Source organism: Schistocerca americana, chromosome 7 (genome assembly GCF_021461395.2).
Source record: "Schistocerca americana isolate TAMUIC-IGC-003095 chromosome 7, iqSchAmer2.1, whole genome shotgun sequence".
Lineage (NCBI taxonomy): Eukaryota > Metazoa > Arthropoda > Insecta > Orthoptera > Acrididae > Schistocerca > Schistocerca americana.
The window spans coordinates 165,322,270-165,344,887 of record NC_060125.1 but is presented as its reverse complement, the minus strand read 5'-3'; the positions used below and the strand labels follow the sequence as shown (position 1 = coordinate 165,344,887).

General features: G+C 41.9%; 1 protein-coding gene across 1 annotated transcript in view; it reads right to left on the bottom strand.

Annotated features, from left to right (window-relative positions):
* LOC124622820 (protein O-mannosyl-transferase TMTC2-like) overlaps nucleotides 1–22,618 on the bottom strand; it is a 902,746-nt gene that overhangs the window by 879,529 nt on the left and 599 nt on the right. The window lies entirely within an intron of this gene.

The window sequence follows — 22,618 nt, the reverse complement described above, 5'->3', positions numbered from 1 at the left end:
TTTCTTTATGGCAGACATACCACCGTTTACACAGATCGCAGAGCTATACAATTTTTACTTTCGGCTAAATTCACACACGATAGATTAAGTAGATGGAAACTTTATTTACAAGAATTTAATTTTACGATTGTCCACATTCCCGGCACACAAAATGTTATAGCAGACGCACTATCGCGTTCTCTGAGCAACAATCAGCAAGACGTAGCAACCAACTTCTGCAAAGCAAATTTCAGTGTCATGTACATTCAGCAAGTAGCATTTGAAAATTTTATTTCGTCGTCATTACAGGACATATCAAAAGAACAAAATAAAGACAACGTGTGGAAAGAAATTAAACACCTTTGGCAAGATAGGAATAATGTTACGATTAGAAACCATTACACTGTACGCAATGACATTCTGTTTCGCCGCTCTCATCCTGACAGCAACAACTGGTTATTATGCATTCCTGACGAACTGGTTAACAAATTAATCTGGTACACTCATTTAAGTTACGCACATTACGGAGCACGAAAATGTTTTCTTATACTGAGACAGAACTGTTATTTTACCAACATGGAAAAACGTTTACGACGAGTTTTAGCGTCTTGTAATAATTTGCCAGAAAGCTAAGTCAGACACCACTTCACATATTCCTCCTTTATATCCCATTATACCTGTTAAATTAAGATATATGGCCGCAGTAGACATTTTTGGTCCAATTCCGAGAACTAACAGAGGTTTTTGCTACATATTTGTCGCTGCTGAGCTCACTTCAAAATTTGTTACTTTCACTCCGTTACGCAAAGCTACTGCTAAAACTGTTTCGAAAGCATTTGTAAAACATTTTCTATTTCATGTAGGGCATGTGTTGAAAGTAATTTCCGACAATGGATCACAATTTCGTTCTGCTACATGGACACGTATGTTACGAGCTAGAAAAATTTCTCCGATTTATATATCCAAGTACCATGCTTCTTCGAACCCCTGTGAAAGATTAATGAAAGAAATTGGTAAACTGTGTAGAATATACTGCCACAAACGACATATTGATTGGGACACACACATATTCTCATTCCAAGATGTAATTAATTCCATTCCAAATGAATCCACTATGCTATCTCCGTCTGTTATACTGAAAAACGTTGAACCACCAAACAAAATTAAAGAATTAGTAAACTTCCCTACCTGTCGTCGACTAAGACACCACGAAATAATTGACATTGCGCTGAACAACATCAAACGTGCCGCAGAGCGCCGGAGAAGACAGCAAAAACAGGTTTGTACACGCCGCGACTTTCACATTGGACAGAAGATATTAGTGCGTACACACTATTTATCCAGCAGAATAAAAGGTAAGTGCAGTAAATTTGAACTTTTATACGCAGGACCATATCGGATTCGCAGCATTCCTCATCCCAATGTGGTACACGTCGAAACTTTGAGAACCAGAAAATCGAAAGGCAACCACCATTGGTCAAATATTAAACCGTTTATTGAATGAAACCACTTTATGATGTAACATGCTATGATGCCATTTACTAATCTTTATGACCACTTATGCAATTATATTCACATGACTAATTCCTGATGATTATCGTATTTTTTCTTGGCAAGTGCCCGGCAAGGTAAGGCTAACAGGTCGCTCTTCTTGTCGTTACACATCAGACCGTGCAGATTTTCCATTTTTTTGTGTGTATGATTGTATTCCAGTTCTGTTTGTATGCACTGTGAAATAGTTAAGATATAACACACACCAGTTGACTTTGACATTTTTGTTGCCCTATGACATCTCAAGATCGTGACTGTTTTACATTTTTTTGCCGCTGCATTGTGATATTCTCTGTACATTTTGCCTTTGAACACTGTCTATGCTTTTGACATATTACGTTTTCTGTCATGTTATGCTGTATGCTTAATTGTGTCACCATTAACCAGTCATTATTTAATGGGTATATGATTTAAATGCAAGGCATTAATCTCTGTTCATCAGTTTCAGAAAGAAATGATGCGTGTAAGAAATAAATTCAACAGAAATGGGAATTTCACCTACGGAATAAACGAAAGAAGATGCAATAACTTTATGAGGAAGAGTAAATGGATCAGGATTAACAAGCATTGACAAGAATATACTATACTCATCGTAGAATAGCAGTCTTAACTAATTTTTTCTTTCAGAATACAAGGTGATTGATGCAGGCTGTCAGACAGAACTACACATCTTAGTTTTAGTGATGAAATATGCTAGAGATAAGGAATAGTTGTGTAATGAGTAATGAAGTGATTTTTTGCAGATGATAATGAATGCTGATGAATAATGATGAAGAATATGCTGCAATGAATAATGAAGTTTTTCTTTACAGGTGATGATGATAATGGTATAATGAAGTTTTTTCTTTGCAGATGAGGATAATGTTGAAGTTATATTTAGGCTATGTAGTTATTTAAGTATTTGTTGCAGTTCGTTTTGACAGCAAGTGTTATATTGCACAGCATAATGACTGAGGGTTTTGGAAAGGACACCTATGGGACACATTTTTATACACATTTCACTACCTGTTAATTCGAAGTTCACTACTTTTCAGCATAAAATGCATTTCTCTTTTCAGCTTAATAATCCATTTTTATATATTTTTTGCAGGAGAAATTATTTATGAGATTAATGTGCTATAAGCAGTTGTTCATTAAATCTATGAATGTGATTACATATACTCTACTTGTCTCATAATCTTGCCACAGCTGACTTATGACGAATGACGTTACACATTTTTCATTTATACCAATAACCCAGAAGCAAATTCTTCTCTCTTGCTTTCCCCTATAATTACCCTAAGCAATGCATTGCTAACAAAAAAATGTATTACCAGTCCCAAATAATGTTACTAGTTTAAGAGAATTCTGAATAATACTGATCAGCTCTGAATAGTATGTCACTTCAGTAATGACTTCTTAATAATACAAAAAAAATATATGCTTTGTAACGGGCAAATAACTGCCACTGTTTATTGTAATGAGACTACTTATAATGCCCATGATTATTAATGCTATGACTGTAATTAACTGATTTTTAATCATGACTTCTTAACGGTGTGTATCACCAGTTTCAAATAATGCTACTCATTTAAGAAAGTTCTGAATAATACTGAATGATGAACAATGTTTTATACTATTGAATACTTACTGGCCACTGAGTGCCAATAATTAATCTAATTAAATGAATTATGACCTTTCATGTTTTGGTAACTGGCCAATGAGTGCCAATAATTAATGTCACTAAATGAATTAAGTTAATAATTATGCCATTAATTAGCTCCTGTTTTCAATTATGACTTTTCATGTTCTATAACTGGCCACTGAGTGCCAATAATTAATGTCACTAAATGAATTATGTTATTAATTATGCCATTAATTAGCTCCTGTTTTCAATGATGATTTTTCATGTTTTGGTACCTGGCCAATGAGTGCCAATAATTTGTATAACTCAATGTATTATGTTAATGCTAGGCCAATAATTGACTCTTTTTTTTTTTTTCTTCAATGAAGACTTCTGATGAACATTATTCTGTCATACTAAATATGCTTTGTAACTGGCCAAGGACTGCCACTGTTTATTGTAATACAATTACCCATGATGCCAATAATTTAATTTTATGAACACTATTCTGTAAAACTACATACTTGGTACAAAAATGTTCAATAACTGGGCTATGAATGCCGCAAACTACTACTGTAATTCTCAATGAAGCCTATTATGTGACTTAATGTCCTTCACCTTATGAGCTAACTACCCTGAATTACTGCAATATCCATTTGTCCTGTCCATCCTCATGATCATGGAGCACTATATTTGGTTTTTGCACTAATTCTACGTTGGTGTGCTTTGTAAGAGCGTGGTGTTGACACGACATGCTGTCCACCACCGTGAGCGATGAAGACGTTATTATGGTCCCACTGTTTGGTGTACCTAATGTACTGCCAAAATGAAAACATGGAATATTACTACGACAGTTCAGTGTCTTGGCTACGCTGATAAATTCTGATGGGAAAAGAACTTCTAATTGTGTCACTTGGTGTTGTACTTCTGTGGAAAGATATGGACTTTCAGAACAGCTGTGTGCAATCTAAAGTGCTACAACCATGATGCAATCCTTCCCTTTCCTATCCTAATAGTGAAAATCATTTATGCTCATGGGCTACACATTTTTTTCGATTTGCTGAACTCCAGTACGAGTACACTTATGTCACTTGTCGACATGATTTTTTTTGCCATTATGTTTATTTGTTGTGAAAATGCTAAAGACATTTTTTCGATTTGTTCTGAAGTACAGTATATGTGCACTCTTGTCTTTTATATTGTATATACATTTTTATTTTGATGATATGTTCTGAACTACAGTGCATGTGCACTTATGTTATGTGTTAATATGTTTTCTACTGAACTTCAGTGCCTGTGCACTTTTCTCATCTTTCAATATGATTTGTACTCATTCTGTATGTTCAATACTTCAGTGCGTATGCACTTATGTCATTTGTTACTCATTGTATATACACTTCGTCATTTGCTGATATGTTCTCAACTGCAGTGCATGTGCACTCATGTCACTTGTCAACATGATTTTTTGCCATTCTGTTTATTTGTTCTGAAAATGCTAAAGAATTTTTTCAGTGCGTGTGCACTTTGTTATCTGTCAAATAATTTGTATATACAGTTTTCTGATTTGCTACTATGTTTTGTACTCACATTTTGTCTTTGTTTGAAATGTTTTGTACTCGGTGCATGTGCACAACATTTAATTCATGTATCTAAATATTCCGTAAATTGTAGAAGTTGATTAATTAAAGAAAAATTTTGCCGCGCTTGGCAAGTCCAAATGACTCACCATCGCTGCCAAATTTTTGCCCCCCCAGTGGAGGGTTATGAAACACGTATGTTGTGTGGCGGCGATGGCGAGGCATTGCAGAGTCTCTGACCAGAGAGCCATTTATCGTGGCTAGTCTGCGCTTGACCGCGCGAGTGTTGCGAGCGGTACTCTGTCAGTAGTAGTCGTGCAGTACAGTTGCGAGAAGTAGTCAGTGGGCAGTCTGTCAGTAGCAATAGGGCAGAGCAGTATGTCGGTAGTAGCAGCCCAGTGCAGTTGTGTGTGAGGAGTCGGCGGGCGTCGACATGGCACTCTGGTCAAGATTCAGGATGAGGTATATTATTTTTAAATGCGCTCAGCTAATAATGGAAATTAACTGTAACTAATTTGTGCAACAATCGCCCCAATAATAATTTTGGTTTTCAAAGCAATATTTTTAACAAAAGAACTATTTAATTGAACGAACGATTTCCTTCCATTTCCTTTAAAGAAAAGTTTCAATTAAATTTCAAAAAAAAAACATTAAAAAAAATAATACTTGCAATGCATTTCCTCCAAGCCGTGGCCAACAATAAGAGCAGAACTTTGACATGCAGTTTCGAATGAGGTAAGAAATTAATTATGATTTTTTGCACAGGGCCAAAGACCGATATTTTGGTTTAATTGAGTTTACATTGTCACTGAAGTCTCATTAGCATTGAATTGTTTTTCATTATTTTCGTGACAGCTTACACCTTGAGTCAGATTGCGATTCTCATTTTTATTGTCATTAAATTTATTTGCTGGGAGCTTACGTTAGGTTGTATTCTTGTTAACATTCAACTATTGTGTTTCAAAATTTCTCTGGGGAGCTTACACTTAGCTCAATGTGCATTAACATATAAAATAATATCGTTTTAAAAAAAAATTCGGTGGGGAGGTTACAACACTACGTTTGAAACGCCAGAGATTTTAAGTGTTTTAAAGTTCTGTCTTATCATAACTGTGTGAGAAATCATTGTAATTAACTTTAACTGGCGAATTTGGGGTTTGGAAACTGTCGTTGAACTGTTCGTGGAGATGGTTTTTGTCTTGCAAACGTCCCCATGTGTTGACTCAGGGATCGAGACGTTGCTGCACGATCCGGTACAGCTATGTGGATAAGATGCCTGTCGTCTCGACTGCTAGTGATACGAGGCCGTTGGAATCCAGTACGGCTTTCCGTATTACCCTCCTGAACCCACCAATTACATATTCTGGTAACACTCATTGGATCTCGACCAACGCGACCAGCAATGTCGCGATACGAAAACTGTAGTAGGCAAATTGTTACTGGACGATTTAAAATTGTTTTAAAGAAAATGCAATGTAGTGTGGTTTAAAGGAACATGTCACGGCTTCTTCATCTTAGACCTTGCGCTCACTACAACTAAACCCAACAATGCCAACTAAACCCGCTGGGCAGAACAGGTGATTAGGATTGTGGAAAGGGCCAAATAAGGTTTCCGACAGCATGGACTATGAGCTCGGAAACCATAGCTGCGGTTACCCTTGACGCTGCATCACAGACAAGGGCGCCTGCGATGGTGCACTCAACGACGAACCTGGGTGCACGAACGGCGAAACGTCATTTTTTAGGATGAATCCAGGTTCTGTTTACAGCATCATGATGGTCGCATCCGTGTTTGGCGACATCGCGGTGAACGCATATTGAAAGCGTGTATTCGTCAGGGGTCAGTTTCACCTTAAAATAGTAATTTATTGTAATTTAATAACACATTTACAACCAAAGCGGCACACAGCCGAACTTTTACAACTATGAGTTTCAAACTCCAAATCTTTCACAACTGAAGGCCTCCAAACAAGAAATCTCAAAAATCAACAAGGTAAATTTAAAGTGACTGAAAACACGCAGTTACAATTACGAATGAAATAACTGAATTATATGTATATGACAGCTAGGCTGAAAGCCTCAAAGCAAAGGTGGATAGACAAACATAAACAAGATGCAATACAAGCGGCTGAAGATCCACAATAAAATTTTCAAGATTTTAAAATAAATTACCATAACCTTTCAAAGGCAGAAGGCCGCAATGTTTAAGCTTTAAAGGTAATTTTAAGAATTAGATTCCGTGATTGGTTACCCAACGTGGAAACATACCAGAAATTATTTCAGGGAATGCGGTCTTTCACTCATGATCTTCTGAAAATTGCTTACACCAGCGGCCGAACGAGGTGGCGCAGTGGTTAGTGCATCGGATTCGCATTCCGGAGGACGACGGTTCAAATCTCCGTACGGCCATCCAGATGTAGGTTTTCCGTGATAAGGCAAATGCTGGGATGGTTTCTTTGCAAAGGCCACGCCCGATTTCCTTTTCCATCCTTCCTCTAATCAGAGCTTGAGCTCCAATGACCAGTTGTCGATGGGACGTTATACTGCAATCTTCCTATTCCAGTGGGGCACTGTTTATTTCCTTATGACTTCCCGCTCATGACACGGATTTCATAGTTGACATGGATTTCGATTGCTAGGTGTCGCTCATCAAGAAACTTTATCACAGACCGAACTTCACTAGCGGTGGGATAAAAAATGAGAGCCACCATCTTCAGCCAATGCTGCAGCGCTATTAACAACGGTGGACACTTGTCTGGCCGTCATGTGATTATTACGTCATAGCGCTGTCGCGCATGCTCTGTAGTTCTTGACAAATGCGTTTGCTTTAAAGTGCTAAATTTGGAAATTAGTGGTAAGTTCCTTTGGGACCAAACTGCTGAGGTCATCGGGCCCTAGGCTTACACACTACTTAAACTAATTTAACATACGCCAAGCCGTGGCAAGACGGCCTAGACCGCGCGGCTACCCCGCGCGGCTTAAAACACTAAGGACACGTAATTTTGTAGATGACCCTCTCTAAGACGAATTAGTAAAGCAACCTTGTGGAACACATAATTAGTTCTCAGTTGTATGACGACAGCTTAATACAACACTGCATTTAAAAGTAGGCGCGATTTTACCTTAAAGACTACGGTCGTTCATTGTCTTGTTCCCACAGTCCACACCGCTTCCTGTTTCCTCTGTCACAAAGGAAATTTCAAGAAGATGCTGAAGGATACGAGCTGAGTGGCGTCGGACCCGATAAGTATCGGCGGGAACGCTTTATGTCGGCGGTACGCAAGTGAGGGGGGGGGGACCACTGCAAAGCCAACCTCTTCCTCCTGCAGCCTTTCCCAGAAATGCGCTTGCAAAACGTGTGTAGAGGCATCTGCAGAGACGATTAATCGCTATACGTGGTGCTGTAAGCCGGAAAGCTACATTCTTTGAGGGGTGATATTATTAGTAATTCTAAACAAAAAACTTCATATGGCTATACGCCCTATTCCGAATGGTTTCCGATATAGAACTTATTAAATGTCACTTTTGTACGTTTTTCTTCACTAACCCAAAAATCATAACCTCTTTCGAAATACGTGTTGCAGCACAAAACTAAATTGCATTAAATTTCCTACAAAAATGGTCTTGTCCGTCTTTTTCTGTAGGAATAATACTTTGTGCGAAGAGAGCGCAGCAATATTGAAAAATCTTGCAGTAGGCGTAAGCGTTGTACATTAGTTACTTTCTGTAGGCCAATTTGAGGTACTTTCGAAACTTGATAGATCATTACGTTTAGTCCTTTAGCAAATTATTCATCTCAGCTTCCTCTTCACTACTGTGGTACGTTGTAAACAATGAGACTGTCTGAATAATACAGAAAATAAATAACAGCGTACATTCAATTTGTTCTATTTCGGAAACCGTTCGGAATGTGGCGAAAAACATGCTTTTATGATGCATGGAATAACTAGTCCTGCCAGCAACGCAGACAACATAACTTGTCCGAATATTTCGATTCAGCTCCGTTCTCAGTTCTACAACAGCTTGCTCCCCAGTAACTTCAGACAGCAGCAACCCATTCAGCGTTGTTTGCACTAACATATCTTCGGCCCCTCTTTACGTAAAGTAACGAACCACAGCGGCCGCACAAAAACATCAGCCAAACCACTCACCACGCGCAACAAATCCGGACACCAGCGTACAATCTTCCTTAAGTATAGGCACCAACTACACTACTGGCCATTAAAATTGCTACACCACGAAGATGACGTGCTACAGACGCGAAATTTAACCGACAGGAAGACGATGCTGTGATATGCAATTGATTAGCTTTTCAGAGCATCACACAAGGTTGGCGCCGGTGGCGACGCCTACAACGTGTTGACATGAGGAAAGTTTCCAACCGATTTCTCATACACAAACCGCAATCGACCGGCGTTGCCTGGTGAAACATTGTTGCGACGCCTCGTGTAAGGAGGGGAAATGCGCACCATCAAGTTTCCGACTTTGATAAAGGTCGGATTGTAGCCTATCGCGATTGCGGTTTATCGTATCGCGACATTGCTGCTCGCGTTGGTCGAAATCCAATGACTGTTAGCAGAATACGGTATCGGTGGGTTCAGGAGGGTAATACGGAACGCCGTGCTGGATCCCAACGGCCTCGTATCACTAGCAGTCGAGATGGCTGTAACGGATCGTGCAGCCACGTCTCGATCCCTGAGTCAACAGATGGGGACGTTTGCAAGACAACAACCATCTGCACGATCAGTTCGACGACGTTTGCAGCAGCATGGACTATCAGCTCGGAGACCATGGCTGCGGTTACCCTTGACGCTGCTTCACAGACAAGAGCGCCTGCGATGGTGTACTCAACGACGAAGCTGGGTGCACGAATGGCAAAACGTCATTTTTTAGGATGATTCTAGGTTCTGTTTACAGCATCATGATGGTTGCATCCGTGTTTGGCAACATCGCGGTGAACGCATATTGAAAGCGCGTATTCGTCATCGCCATACTGGCGTATTACCCGGCGTGATGGTATGGGGTGCCATTGGTTACACGCCTCGATCACCTCTTGTTCACACTGACGGCACTTTGAACGGTGGACGTTACATTTGAGACGTGTTACGACACGTGGCTCTACCCTTCATTCGTTCCCTGTGAAACCCTATATTTCAGCAGGATAATGCACGACCGCATGTTGCAGGTTCTGTATGGGCCTTTCTGGATACAGAAAATGTTCGACTGCTGCCTTGGCCAGCACATTCTCCAAATCTCTCACCAAATGAAAACGTCTGGTCAATGGTGGCCGAGCAGCTGGCTCGTCACAATACGCCAGTCACTACTCTTGATGAACTATGGTATCGTGTTGAAGGTGCATGGGCAGCTGTACTTGTACACGCCGTCCAAGCTCTGTTTGACTCAATGCCCAGGCGTATCAAGGCCGTTATTACGTCCAGAGGTGGTTGTTCTGGGTACTGATTTCTCAGGATCTATGTACCCAAATTGCATGAAAATGTAATCACATGTCAGTTCTAGTATAACATATTTGTCCAGTGAATACCCGTTTATCATCTGCATTTCTTCTTGGTGCAGCAATTTTAATGGACAGTAGTATAGTATACAATTAACATTAATGTCTGATGGTAACTGCCATTGTCACCAATACGGAGCAAGCAGACAACTCTGCAGCGTTACGGCAAGTGGCGGCCTGCAAGAAGAGCGCGAGTAGTTGATGCTTCCAGGTCGACGACTGAATTCGGAAGAACCGTCTACCGATTTGCAGCGAGTCCGGGACAGGCACACACAGGAATACAAGTCGCCGCAATTTGTGACGACGTAAGGTCGGAACAGTTAAATCGGTAAACGGATCGAAACCATCTGTACAGACACTCTGTCGTCATAACGGCTGTGAAGCGAAGTACAATACAGAAAAACCCGAAATACTAAAGATCTTTTTCCAAAACTGTGTCACAGAGGAAGATCGCACTGTAGTGCCTCTTTCCACGCGTTCCATAAACGACAAAACCGCAAGTATCGAGCTAAGTGACCATGGGATAAAAAAGGCAGCCGATATCGCTCAACAGAGGTAGGGCCGCTGGACCTGATGTAATACACATACGACCTCTCCCTCGAAGAAAGAGCCGCACCCAAAGACTGGAAAGTTGCACGGGTCACATCAGTATTTCAGGAAAGCAATAGGAGTAATCCACTAACTTACAGGTCCATATCATTAACGTCGAGATGCAGCAGGATTTTGGAACACATAATGTGCTCGAACATTATGAATTACCTCCAAGAGAACGATCTATTAACACATAGTCAACATGGATTTGGAAAACATCGATCTTATGAAACACAACTAGCTCTTTAATATTACGACCGCCATGTCAGTGGAAGAAGTTTTATTTGCGTGGCTGGATGCCCGAAATTTAATGCACACGTGTTGCTGAGTGATATCGACAAGGGATTTCAGATTGATTCCGTATTTCTAGATTTCCAGACGGCTTTTGACACTGTACCTCACAAGCGGCTTGTGATCAGATTGCGTGTTTATGAAACATAGTCACAGTTATGCGACTGGATTCGTGATTTCCTGTCAGAGGTGTCACAGTTCATAGTAATTGACGGAAAGTCATTGAGTAAAACAGAAGTGATTTCTGGTGTTCCCCAAGGTAGTGTTATAGACCCTCTGTTCTTCCTTATGTGTATAAGCTGTTTAGGAAACAATCTGAGCAGCAGAGTTAGGTTGTTTGTAGATGATTCTGTCGTTTATCGTCTAGTAAAGTCATAAAAATATCAGAACAAATCTCAAAACGATTTAGAAAAGATATCTGTATGGTGCGAAAATTGGCAGCTAACTCTCAATAATGAAAAGTGTGAGGTCATTCACATGACTGACGTAAGGAACCAGTGAAACTTCGGTTACACGAAAAATCAATCAAATCTAAAGGCTGTATATTCAACCAAATACCTAGGAAATACAATTAATAGAAAATGTTGTGAGGAACTGCGATTTATTGGCAGAACACTTAGAAGATGCAACAGGTCTACTAAAGAGGCTGCCTACACTTCTCCCGGGTTCGATTCCCGGCGGGGTCAGGGATTTTCTCTGCCTCGTGATGAGTGGATGTTGTGTGATGTCCTTAGGTTAGTTAGGTTTAAGTAGTTCTAAGTTCTAGGGGACTGATGACCATAGATGTTAAGTCCCATAGGGCTCAGAGCCAATTTTGAACCTGCCTACACTACGCATTTCCGCCCTCTTTTGGAGTACTGCTGGTTGGTGTGGGATCCTTACCACATAGGGTTAACGGAGTACATTGAGGAAGTTCAAAGAAGATAAGCACGTTTTATACAGGGTGCGGCAGCGTTCATAGCGTAATTTGACTTGCGTAGTACAGTGACGTACTGCAGGAATGCGAGCCACCTCGTGCCGCATTCGTTTACTAATGAGCTGCCATTTCGAGTGTGACAGTGATATGGAGCGGTGGAGTGCACAGTATCGTGCCTTTGCTGTTGATAGTTATTGCTACCCAGCGTCTATTTCAGCAACATTTCAACTTGGAACGCCATGGGAAAGTTCCAGATGGAAGGACCATTGTGAGATGGGTACGTGCATTTCGAACAACAGGTTCTGTTTGCAATGGCAAACCGGGAAGAAGTGAAAGAACTGTGGAGACACCAGAAGCCGTGGAAAATGTTCGTGCTGCACTACTGCGTAGCCCAAAAAAGATATGCTCGTTGTCATGCGCAAACTGTGCATATGTCCGATCGCGCATTCAGGAGAATATTGCACGAAGATCTCAATTTTCACCCATATAAGCTGCAGATTGTTCAGGAAATTAGGCCTCGCGACTGGGTTTCACGCGAAACATTCTGTTTAACCACGCGTGATCGCCAAAATCGACAAATGTTGCACAGCATCCTGATTTCAGAGGAAGCTCATTTCGAGTTATGTGGTTCAGTGAATAAACAGAATATGCGTTATTCGAGTGATCTAAACCCGCATGAACTGCACATCAAGCTTTTGCACAGTTCTCTAGTCACAGTGTGGTGTGGAGTTGCTTTCTTTGGGAGTATTGGCCCTTATTTATTTGGGATGACAGCGGTGTGGCTGTAACTGTCATCACTGAACGCTACCTAAAGATGCTGCAAGACTCTTTTCTTCCCCATTTAGGTATGGTCGATGTGGATGTGGAACAATTATGGTTTAACAAGACGGAGCGACCTCGCACACAGACAGAATTTGCATGGATTTCTTGCGACAGACATTTCCCTGTAGAGTAATTTCCCGTTTTGGTTCAAAAATGATTCAAATGGCTCTGAGTAGTATGGGACTTAACATCTGAGGTCATCAGTCCCGCTCGTCCACAGCGGCCGGCCCCGTTTTTGTGACATTTCCTCGCCACCTCGCTCACCTGGCCTTTCATTTGCAGACTTTTTCCTTTGGGGCTACCTGAAGCAAGAAGTGTTCCGAACACGTTGTGCCACCATTCCTGAGTTGAAGGATCGCATCAGAACTGTCGTCGGCAATGTCCCAGGGAATACGCCGAGTTGCGTAAAGCTTCCGACGCCGCCTAGATGAATGTGTTATGCAGAGGAGGCATCATTTGACAATGGACAATAACTTACACATTAGTAAATGGCATACCTTTGACTATTAATTGACATAAGAGGTAATAAATAAATTACAGTTGCTGCCTGATTGTGTGTTTTTAATATCCTACTATGAACGCTGCCGCACCCTGTATTATCGAGAAATAGGGGAGAGAGAGTCACGGACGTGACACAGGATCTGGGGTGGACATCATTAAAACAAAGGCGTTTCTCGTTGCGGCAGGATCTTCTCCTCACTAAATTTCAGTCACCAACTTCCTCCTCCGAATACGAAAATATTTTGTTGACACCCGCCTGCATAGGTAGAAACGATCATCATAATAAAATATGGGAAATCAGAGGTCACAAGGAGAGATGTAGGTGTTCTTTTTTCCGTGCGCTGTTAGGAAGTGGAATAATAGAGAAGTAGTGTGAAGGCCGTTTGATGAACCCTCTACCAGGCACTTTCCTGTGATTTGCAGAGCAGCAGTGTCGATGTAGATGTAGATTATGTAATTAAAAATACGTTCGCATATAGAGTATGTGAAAGAACTTGCCCCTCTTCTGGCAGCAGTGTGCCGTAGACGTTTGGAGGAGTCGAGTGTTCTTGATGATTGGAAAAAAGCACAGGTCTTTCCCGTTTTCAAGATAAGTCGTCAAAAATACGCACAAAACCTTCGGCCTATATCTCGGACGTTGGTCAGTTCTAGAATTTTGAAACATGGTTTATGCTCGCATATTACCACATTTCTGGAAGCCAAAAATCTCCTCTCTGGGAACCGACACGACTTCTGAAAACAAAGATCTTGTGAAATCCAGCTGGCTCTGTTCGCCCACGAGACGCAGAAAATCATAGATACAGGCGCCCAAATAGACGTCGTGGTTCTTGACTTCCGGAAGGTATTCAATACAGTTCTGCTCTGCGGCATAAAGAGCAAAATACGAGCGTAGGGGGCAGCAGATCAACTGTGTGATTGGACTGAAGAGTTTGTAGCAAGCACAAAACAGACTGTCATTCTGAATGGAGAAATGTCTTCAGACGTAAAAGCAACTTGAGGTCTGTCCCAAGTGACTGTTATAGAACCATTACTTATGAAAAAAAATACAGGGTGGTTATCTATTCAACACGTTATAACACGGAAACTAATTGTCGTACGACTACCACACTTGGCAACATTAATTTCTGGGGTAGAGAAATAATGCAGAATGAATTCCGCTGAAACACTGGTAAAGTGCTGTTACGGTGCGTCATACCATTACTTACCGGTGCCATTACTGCTACAAAAGGGGCTCAATATGGCGCCCATCAGTGTCCAGAAGAGTTTGAAAGAGCAGGATATGATTCTGCACAGCAGAAAAAAAGCATGTCCATAGGTATGTTGGCTACCTCTCTTCATATGCTGCACTTCAGATCAGCACATGTGTGAATGTTCCTCTGGTAATCCCTATCCTTCAGTTATGCGAAGTGAGCAGAAGGACACAGCAAATTGGGCCACATTTTGCAAAACCATATTCAAAGGGGTGATTGTCAGTTGCCTGTATCATTAATATCTGAAATGGTAACCTGCTCACCCGGTCATCCGGTTCCAGTCACAGGTTGCCTATCTATCAGCTCCCAGAGGAAACAGTATATTGACTTTAGTACTTCATATAATTATTGATCCAATTTAAAAATCGAAAATGCTGTCGTAATCTGCTCATTGAGAGGTGTAATCTTGAGCTAAACGTATAACACAATAACTCAAGTATTCAAGCTAGAAACTGTGTGTATGTCTTGAGGAAGCGTAACTCAATGGGCTCAAATTACCCAGACTATATCCATCCAATAATTGAGAATGAGAGCATCTTGCGACCTACAACAAATTTTATACGTAATGTCAAACCATTTCGAAACTCTTTCTCACTGACACCCCACTCAAAATAATGAAACTATTTATCGCTTACTATCTTTATTCTGCTCATGCGGTCAAACTTCATTTTGAGGCCTGAAGTTTGAATTTATTGCTTCTTACTCTACCTGCTACGAGGGTGAGTCAAATGAAAACCTTAAATTTGTAGTAACAAATCGAAATTTCGCGCCGTTATCCTGTAAGTTGGTAAGCGTACTACAAACAGCATGCACAACGGCCTGTAGGTGGCAGCATAGTGCAGATGCACACATACCGTCGCAGTATCAGTATAAAGATGGCTGCCCCACTTGCGACTTGCACCAGGTAAGAACAGCGTTCTGTTATTCAGTTTTTGCGTAGTGAAGGTGTGAAACCTATCGGAATTCATCAACGAATGAAGATTCAGTACGGTGTTGCACGTTTGTCACAGCAGCAAGTCTACGAATGGAGTAGGAAGTTCGCAAATGGTGTGACTTCAGTGGATGATGCTCCTCGTCCAGGTCAGGCACAACGCGTTGTGACTCCACAGAGCATTGCAGCAGTTGAAGCCATAGTGAAGGAAAACCTCTGAGCGTCACTGAATGACAATGCAGCATCTTTACAGATTAGTCATGGGTCAGCACACCACATTGTGTTTCACTAAGCGTCTGCAAGATTGGTGCCATGGCAGCTGACTCCTGAAATGAGAGAACTACGTGTTGATACTTGTGAAGAACTTCTTCGGCGCTTTGAACGAGAAGATGATGGCTTCCTTTCAAGAATCGTTACTGGGGACGAATCTTGATTCACTACCACCTACCGGGAACGAAGAGAGCGAGCAAGGAATGGCGCCATCCTCATCACTAACACCAAAGAAGTTTCGAACAGAACCATCAGCAGGGAAGGTTGTGCTGACTCTCTTTTGGGACGAAAAAGGCGTATTTTGGAGCATTACATGCCTAGAGGAACCACTGTCACCAGTGCATCAAACACAGATCTCCTAAAAAATCATCTGTGTTCTGCAATGAAATCAAAGCGACGTGGATTGCTGTCAGCAGTTGTCCTTTCGCAACATGAGAATGCAACGCCCCACACTGCGCGTACAACAGTTGCTACAATCACAGACCTGCATTTTGAGAGTCTTCCTCATCCACCATACTCACCAGAACTTGCCCCAAGTGATTTCCGTATGTTTTAACCACTCAAAGACGCAATGGAAGGAAAGAAGTTCCGTTCTGATGAAGAGGTACGCCACGCAGTGCGTGAGTGGTTGCGCGGACTACCAAAACAATTTTTTTCTAAAGGAATTTATGCACTTGGTTATCGCTGGAGGACTTAAATTGAGTGTGGGGAGATTACGTTGAAAAGTGATACAGCTTTGTACCACTCCTGCACAGTAAATAATTTTTTAAAAAATATTTAAGGTTTTCATTTGACTCACTGTCGTATATATTTAATGGAGCGTATCTACATACACCACTAAATGCCGCGCGGGATTAGCCGAGCGGTCTGAGGCGCTGCAATCATGGACTGTGCGGCTGGTCCCTTGGGCATGGGCGTGTGAGTTTGTTCTTAGGATAATTTAGTTTAAGTAGGTGTAAGCTTAGGGACTGATGACCTTAGCAGTTAAGTTCCCTAAGATTTCAAACATATTTTTTTGAACCACTAAATGTTCCTACAAAAATGAATCATTGTACGACATAGTTCAGGAGATATGACATCGTAACCGTTGCGATGTGTGAAAAACTACCTTTCCTTCTTGTAGAGTGTAAGTTACCGAGATTATACGCGTCCATTGTCTGATAACAAGAACACCAGGGATGCATCGTCCGGTTCTTGTAATTAACCTTATCTCCTTTGAAAAGTAACTATCGTTTCATACATGGAAGTTCGATAGATATACAGGGTGTTCGGAAATACCGTTGCAAACTTCTAGGACTTGTAGAGGAGAATGAGTACATAATATTTTGAATAGGAACGCATGTCCGGAGACGTGTCGTTTCCGTGCTGCAGCCGTTTGAAAACATGTTTGCTAGATAGGACTGCACTGGGTAGTCATGGTGGGTGGTGCTTACGCCGGATAGGAAGATGCCATTTGAGGTCGGTCCTACCACTCTCTCCTGGTTCGAGCCTCATTCAAGTGTCTCTAAGTGTTAGAGCTTAGAGGTGGTACGGAGTGCTGGAGGTGGTATGCATGTGGTTGTTGCTCATCCACAACATACCAGACGGTGCTGGGAGCAACAATCATTGCACGTGCAATTCCTCGTGAACTCGTTGACGTGTGGTCTTCAACATGATGGTGTACGGCCTCTTCCAATTCGGTCATGCGGCGTCTCCTTGGAGCACCACAGTTACGCCTGCTGACGTTGAAGGTACCCCTTTCTCGAAGTCTTTGCTTATTTGTAACAAAAAGGGTGTGCGATACAGTCAGACGTTGTGCAAAGCGATCTTGATTAAGGCGACGATCAGTTATCCATTATCGTGAGCGTCGCCATACAGAAGGACCACGTCGGTGTATTCTGCAAACGTGAACACAACCGTGTTGCTCTAACAGTTGTAACGCATTACTATCTTTACGACGTTTCTCATCGAGCCATATACGTTATCTCGTATTTCTAGCTGCACACAAATAATGATAAAAATTCAGAAATTCAGGGTCGCCACCAACCCAAGCCCTTCCTAACCATTTAGAGAAAAACAGGGCTGGAAAATTATTAGTTTAATTACTTTAATAATATAATTACAAGCATGCAAATTTCTTTAAGTAGCCAGATAAATAGCACTCCATGGCGTGCATGAAGCAACTTGATTAATTCAGGATTGAAAATCGGAGTAAGTGGGTAAGATCAACACCACTGAATTTATCTTTCACGTAGATTATTTATTGCATCTAAGTATTTGGTTGCACATACTAACTACACATAACTAGTGCCCGACTAGAAATATTTAAATACGAATTACATGAGAATGTAACAGAGCACAATTTAACTACAACAAGAAGAAACACAGAAAACGGGGGTGTGAGACAATGATACTATCATCTCCTTCGCATTCATACCATAAAAATATCTCAGTGAGATTCGCATTACGATTCTATGCATGCACTATTCTGGACAGAGGTTTAACCAATGCACGAGGTCGTGCGATAATTATTCAACATACTAACTGCATCTGCTGCTCGCAGACGGCCGGAGCACGTGTTGCATTCTGACTCAAACTGTTGTGCTGCTTTGTAGAAAGCGCACGAAAGAACAGATATTCCTGCAGAAATTATAGCTCATTAAACAAGCAAACTGTTAAAATAAAGCCTATTGCGGTGTCGTGGTGAATCAGAAGGGTCAGTGATTACCAAACACGTCGCACAAAATCGACACACAAAGACAAAAGCAATTTCCACAAAATATAAGATTAAAAATCTTTAAAAAATAACTCGCTTCACACGCTTCAGATAAGCTAAAGTTCTTAAGTATTTCAACAGTTAAACATAACGAAGTCCTAACTCAACCTGATTACTATCACCTGAAACCCCCCCCTTAAGAGCTACGATCCGTACTCACCAAGCGTTCACCGAAGAGTTCCTCCTTTCTCTTTCGAGGTTAGCTAGCTCCCCGTGCAGCGGAAGCTACCAGACGGGTAGCCCTCCGTCACCAACCTCACACACAAAAACTGCCTTCGACACAGCCTTCGACTAAGATGGGTAAACCTCTGTGTTCAGGTACTGGAAACCTAAGTTGGTCATCCTGTGTTCTCCTTCGAACGGGAAGCAACATCTGCTCCCAGCAGACGATGACCTACTCAGCGTTTCCTACGAAACACGGTCGCAGGTTCGTATCCTGCCTCGGGCTTGGATGTGTGTGACGTCCTTAGGTTAGTTAGGTTTAAGTAGTTCTAAATCTAGGGGACTGATGACCTCAGCTGTTGAGTTACATAGTGCTCAGAGCCATTTGAACCATTTTTTGAAACCGCAAAACAAAACCGAAAATCCACATTAAAACACACATATAATACTCAATAGGCCTTATTTGAGTGCTCAATCTTTCTGGAAGAGTTCATGAATTGAGCTAAAATCAGGTAGCAAAGTGAATAAGTTGTACCGAATTCGACAAGCGTCTTATGAAACGACTTCACAGAGACGTTTCACAGTCTAACACTCACAAACACGCAAATGAGGCTAGAAACAGGTCAGTGAGGTAGGATAGGCGTCAATTGACATCAGCCAATCCAACGTAAACATCGGACTGTGACTATCCTATCGCAAACCTACGTAGCAAACATGTTTCCAAACGGCTGTAACGCGTTAACGGTACTTTTCCGGACTTGGATCCCTATTCAAAATATTATACAGACATTCCTCTCAACAAATCCCAGAAGTTTGTAACGGAAATTTCCAAATACCATGTACATTCTGGTGTTTGCCAGTAAGTGTGTGTGTGTGTGTGTGTGTGTGTGTGTGTGTGTGTGTGTGTGTTGTAAGGTGTCAGGCAAATCCAACACCTTCCATGAAAACCCTGACATGATAAGCAAATCCAGTAGTATGTCACATAGCTCCGAATAAATCGTGACATTAAATTAACCAAAGTAATATGAGTAACGAGTGAGCAAATGGAATACCACAGACTAACACAAGAATGCCTAAATGCATGTCATACCTTCCCACCGTGAGACAGACGCAGTTCCGAGGGGAGAAATGAGAACAGAAGCCGAGAGCAGAACTGTGTTAAGTTAGAAGGCCCTACGATAAGGGACAGACACCCACGTCGCCAGCTAACCGTTAGTACCACCCCCCAGCCTATGTTAAAAGCTAGAGCCCTCCAGAAGAACAGTATAGATCTTACGATAACACAAAAAAGGGCCACACCACCCGCAAGTTTTAGCGTGAGACTTTTTCGCGTCTGTGTTACGTTAGGACCACCCGCCAGCCCATGTTAAAAGATAGAGCCCTCCAGAAGAACAGTCTAGATCTTACGATAACGCTAAAAGGACCACACCAGCTGCAAGTTTTAGCGTGAGACTTTTTCGCGTCTCTGTTACGTTGCAAACTTTAAAAAACATTGCCCCACCACGAAAAGTATAACGTTTCTCATTGGGTAGACAGAATTTTTGTAGGCGGAGCTTATGGTTAACATTGAGACCCTGATTGGTCAGATGAAAACACAGCCAGATAGTTTTTTTTTTAAACCAACTTCGGTAAATTGTAGTAAGGAGAAGTTAGGAGAAGGAGTTGCTTCCGAGACGGCGAGGTGAGCGGAGCTGTGCTTACCGCCGCCCCCTGACGAACACCGACAAGGTAATGAACGCACGCGATGCCGCATAACAGCGCATAAAACTTCACTCAGAACTGCAGAAGTCTCACCTGTGACACCCCCTTTTTGCGTAATACTAGTGTCGATCGTCAATTAAAGCTCTTAGTGTTCACATTCGCCACTTGAAGTAAAAATCTGAAATGCGATGATTTTTCTGTTATATAGTTATTGAGAAGCCACATCAGCCATTGTAATTTACGACAACTTAGATTAGTAATTAAAGATAATTGAGGGTCACTGTAGACCATTTTGATAGTTTTCTCTTTTGTGAAACTTAATTTAAACCTAGATTATAGATGTGATATGGCATAGGTAATCCTTCGATCCATTGTAGAACTTGGAAACCCATTCAGGGAATATTCGTTCACATTTTTGTTGAACGCTGTTGGTTTTTACCATCCTGTATTAAAACATTTCCTTTTATCAATAGTGCAATTTATAAACAATGTTTTGTGAGTAGAATAAAATTTCCAATGGTAAACTTAACTGCTTTTTCGACGTTATTTTACCAGCTAACTAAAAATAGGAAAGCCTTGAACCCCTTCCACTAAATTTAGTTAATATTAAGATTCTTTTACAGGGAGTGCAGTGGTGCTGGCGCTGAAATCATTAAGTATTTGGTTATATCATCGCTAGTCTCACTGAACTCTTCTGAATTCTACATGTCATGTGTGATCTGATGTCTCCTTACCAGCAACAGGTCCCAGGTTCAAACTAGTCAATTCCCTAAAAAACACGCTCAGAGCGTCGTTGCGCGAAAGTGGTAGGGAGACACGATATAGAACAAACAGTCGCAGAAACCATGCAGAAAGTTTGTGTGTGTATGTGTGTGTGTGTGTGTGTGTGTGTGTGTGTGAGAGAGAGAGAGAGAGAGAGAGAGAGAGAGAGAGAGAGAGAGAGAGATGGGGGGGGGGAGGAGAGAAGTGGTAGGTGTTTACTAGTTACCGTTAATTCAGACGATACGACACGATTTAGTTAGGTTGCCACAGTCTGCTTTGCAACACCTCCAGAATATCTCCTTGGCGAGGTAATCACATGCGCAAGGGCGACTTCTGTGCTGGCGTAAGACGTCGCCAGCACACTGGTCACCACAGATATAGCGATAAGATCGATAGCAGGCGCTGGATAAAGCGCGGCTATCACGAGAGAGAGAGAGACCAGAGACTCGCAACTAAAATGCCGCCAACGCCCTCTCGACGACAAGTATTTAGTACGCCGCCGCTGACCGGAGAGTCTGTCACTAGCGCGCTGACGCACTGACTCGATTCACTACTCCAGTTTGGCTCTATCATTCATTCGCAGAGCGGGCTTAGGCTACGACAGTACATAGCGTCAAATTATGGCAAGATCACCTATATTGTCCATTATAATTATCCGGGCTGTTATGCCGTGGTCGGTTGATGAATTCTGTGTCAATTCCCAACGTTTCGTCCCCGTCTGTGGGGGACATCTTCAAGGGGGTCTGTAGCTGGATGGAAGATTCAACACACCCACTAAATGAACTGTTTCAAAACGTTTGGAAGAGCACAAGGCCAATTGTAGAAGAGGAGAAACGGAACGATGAGCTGTTGCCGAGCATGCTTTCCAGCCGGGTAACCTCCATATTCGATTCGAGGAGACGCAAGTACTAGTGGCCACAAGCGGATATTACGAAAGGCTCTACAGGGAGGCAATCGAAATCGCCAAACACCCTAATAATTTAAATCGAAAGGAGGAGGGCGTGAAACTAAACGGTATATGGATGCCGACGTCGAAGAAGATGTGTACCACACGTCCACCATTGGGTGATGGCAACAGCGATCGACGGCAGCGGACAGCGGCCAATTGCACTGACGTTTTCGAAACACGTGACGTCATGCCTCGGCGCGGGAGCGCGCGGACACGGAATTTAGCGGCAGTCAGTAGCGAGCCAGTGGATGTGTTGGACCTTCCATCGAGCTACAGACCCCCTTGAAGATGTCCCCCCCCCCCCCCTAGACCGGGACGAAACGTTGGGAATTGACACAGAATTCATCAACCGATCACGGCATAACAGCCCGAATAATTATAATGGACATGACATTTCCGACCGTGAAAGTCTACATTTTAGTATCACCGATATTGTCTACAAGAGGTCTATTACGGAATATTACATGGAGTGTATTAAAGTTAAGTAACATTTAC